Source organism: Rattus norvegicus, chromosome X (assembly GCF_036323735.1).
Source record: "Rattus norvegicus strain BN/NHsdMcwi chromosome X, GRCr8, whole genome shotgun sequence".
Classification (NCBI taxonomy): domain Eukaryota; kingdom Metazoa; phylum Chordata; class Mammalia; order Rodentia; family Muridae; genus Rattus; species Rattus norvegicus.
The window spans coordinates 135109473-135113185 of NC_086039.1; the positions used below are offsets into that span (position 1 = coordinate 135109473).

The 3713-nt window shown below is 43.2% G+C and overlaps 1 pseudogene; it reads left to right on the forward strand.

Moving 5' to 3' along the window:
• Nucleotides 1-1799: 1799 nt before the first annotated feature.
• Nucleotides 1800-3447, forward strand: LOC134484161 (asparagine--tRNA ligase, cytoplasmic-like; annotated as a pseudogene).
• Nucleotides 3448-3713: the final 266 nt, after the last annotated feature.

Here is a 3713-nt window from a genome sequence, read left to right on the forward strand (position 1 = left end):
TATAGTTGCAATTCTATGAGAGAATCTGTAATTCAGTTCAAAATAAATTGACAAACATCTCTCAGCAAACTAATCAGGCATATTGTGAGAGGCATAGTCTGTCAATGAGATAGATTAGATTTGGATCTGATGGACAACCAATCAATGAAATAGATACACCTTCACAATGGAGAAGGACGGCGAAGGCATGAATGATGAATCCCAGCCCTGGTGAGGGCAGTGATTTAGACAGTTCATCTTCGTTGAAGGGGAATTAAGAGGATGCTTCCTAAACTCTTCCTGATTGTCCTTGGGTTTGCTTTAAAAATAGAAAGCACATGAATATGCCAATCATGACATTTTCTTGGAATCTGAGATGCTATGAACCTTAGATCTTCACCTGAAGGTTTAAGTCTCCATTTGTAAATAAATTGGTGTTAAGTCACTGAGTTCGAGTAGCAAATTAGAAGTTGTTCTTTTCCCATACCATTCCTTTTAAAAGTTGATGTGGCTTTTAAACGGTGAGCATAGTTACCTTTCATCCTTCATTTGATGTAAGACTCCCAGATTGGGTAGTACCTGTAAGCATCCTTGTTTTCAAGTCTGTCTGAGAACAAAGGACAAGTGAGGGAATTGTCAGGTACTTCTTGTAAGGAGGAGATATATCTCAAAGGGCTTAAATATATGATTAAATATGTTTCACATATGCACATTTCATTTTGTTCTTTTCCTATCATTCACTGTGGGTATTTTTACTTATCTATTATCTGGCTATTTAGTCATACTTTGATATTTCTTTTAATAGTTACCCTAGTGTGGTGTCCTGAATACATGCTGTACAGGCTTCTCACAGTTCATGAGACGCTTTTTATTTTATTTTTAATTGGACATTTTATTTATTTACATTTCAAATGTTATCTCCTTTCCTGGTTTCCTCTCTGCAATACCCCTATCCCATCGCCCCTTACCCTGCTTCTATGAGGGTGCTCCCCCACTCACCCACCCATGCCCACCTCACTGCCCTAGCATTCCTCTACACTGGGGCATCAAGCCTTCATGGGACCAAGGGCCTCCCCTCCTATTGATGCCAGATGAGGCTCTTCAGCTCATTCAGTCCTTCCCCTAACTCCTCCATTGGGGTCCCTGTGATCAGTCCGATGGTTGGCTTCGATCATCAGCATCTGTATTGGTCAGGACAGCAGTATCAGGCTCCTGTCAGCAAGCCTTTCTTGACATCAGCATTAGTGTCTAGGTTTAGTGTTTGCATGTGGGATGGATCCCCAGGTGGAGCAGTCTCTGGATGACCTTTCCTTCAGTCTCTCCTCCACTCTTTGACCATGAGACTCTTTAAGGAGCTTCATGGGGTTCAATTTATGTCCGCAACAATATTTTTAAAACATCACTTTCAGGGGTTCTTGAGATGGCTCAGCGGTTAAGAGCTCTGACTGCTCTTCCAGAGTCCTGAGTTCAATTCCCAGCAACCACATGGTGGCTCACAACCATCTGTAATGGGATCTGATGTCCTCTTCTGGTGTGTCTGAAGGCAGTTACAGTGTATTCATATATAAAATAAAAAATACTTAGAAAGAAACAAAAAAAACCCATCACTTTCATTTTGCAGTGAAATGTGTACTAATGATGCAAACAGATGAAAACTGTTGTTGCCCAAGGAAGAATTAAGGTGGGTACAGCAAACTCTAGTACCTTGTCATGATATTATTTATCAAATGCCATTAAAGTGCAAGACAGAGTATGTTTCACTTAAGAAGTCCCTGTCTCTGTGCATGTTCGGGTGTGCAGACAGCAGTTGAACAGTGTCGATGTCCTCAAAGGTGATCAGGGGCACTGCAGAGACGGTTCTAGCAGAACTCTGTCTCTGACCGAGAAGGAAATGATGCAACAGGGGGTGCAACCAAGGAGAAACCATTTAAAACAGGCCTAAAGGCTTTGATGACAGTTGGGAAAGAGCCATATCCCACCGTTTTTGTGGATTCACAAAAGGAAAATGAGAGGTGGGATGTTATTTCTAAGTCACAGATGAAGAACATTAAGAAGATGTGGCAGAGAGAACTGATGAAGAATGATACTTGGGAGAAGACCAAGGCAGAGGATAACTTACAAAGAGAAAAGAACCTGGAGGAAGCAGAAAATATTATCATTAAATATGACCCGAACCTGACAGAGCCAGCACGTGTAAAGATTAGTGCATTAGAAGGATACAGAAGACAGAGAGCATAAGTGCTTGGTTGGGAAAGCAGGTTATACAGGCAAGGAAAGAATGTGATGTTTGGTGTTGCGAGATGGTATGGGTTATCTTCAGTGTGTCTTGTCAGATAACTTGTTGTCAGTGTTACAATGGAGTAGTCTTGTCCACTGAGAGTGGTGTTGGCAGTATACGGAACACTAAACCTAACTCCAAAGGGCAAACAGGTTCTGGGAGGCCATGAGTTGAGCTGTGACTTCTGGGAAATGGTGGTGCTGGCCCAGCTGGAGGGGCTAATAACCTGATCAATGAGGAGTCTGATGTGGATATCCAGCTCAACAACCTGGCACATGATGACCCAGGGAGAGAACATGTACAAAATACTGAAAGCACGGTCCATGGTCACCACTTTAGGTACCACTTCTTCGACAGGGGGTACTGTGAAGTCACTACTTCCAACACTGGTGCAGACACAGGTGGAAGGTGGGGCCATACTCTTCAAGCTTGACTATTTCGGGGAAGAAGTATTTTTGACCCAGCCCTCACAGTTATACCTTCCAGCCCAGTCATACAGGGATGAACAGTCCAGGACACAGAGGCATCTGGCTGAGTTCGCTCATATGGAAGTTGAGTGTCCTTTCCTGAACTTTGAGGACCTCCTGAACCGTTTAGAGAACCTAGTGTGTAATGTGGTGGCCAGAGTCTTGAAGTCACCAGAGTCTTGAAGTCACCAGTGGCGTGCATAGTGTATGACCTTAACCTGAACTTTAAATCCTCCAAACAGCCTTTCTGCCGGATGAACTTTTCAGATGTTATTGAGTGGCTGAAGGAGCACGATGTAAAGAAAGGAGACGGAACATTCTATGAATTTGGGGACAATATTCCTGAAGCACCTGAGAGACGTATAACAGACAACATTAATGAACCAATCCTGCTGTGCCGATTTTCTGTGGAGATCAAGTCCTTCTATATGCAGCACTGCCCTGAGGATCCTCTTACTGAATCTGTGGACGTGTTGATGCCCAATGCCCGCAAGATTGTGGGAGGTTCGATGTGCTCTTGGGACAGTAAGGAGATTCTAGAAGGCTATTAAAAGGGAAGGGATTGAGCCCACTTTTTATTACTGGTATACAGATCAGAGAAAATACGATTCTCATGAAGGGTATGGCTTGGGCTTGGAATGATTTCTAAGCTGGATTCTGAACAGGTATCACATCCAAGACGTGTGGTTGTATCCGCGATTTTTCCAGCCCTGCAGGCCATAACCACGTGGCCCTGAAGCAGGAAGGAAGTGAAGTGAGACTGCCTCTACAAAAAACCAAACGCCCAATTGTCCCTTGATTTCCTGGTAGGGGTAGTAGCTTTTTCTTGTCTTTATGATTTTTCTTCCCGTTATCAGAAAAAGCAGACTTGAACATCAAATGACATTGATGCCACTATAAAATACTCATTACAAAATTAAAAAAAAATAATTCCCTTTCTCCTGCCTGCCTGAACTGCCTGGCTGGGCCTCAGTTGGTAAGGATATGAC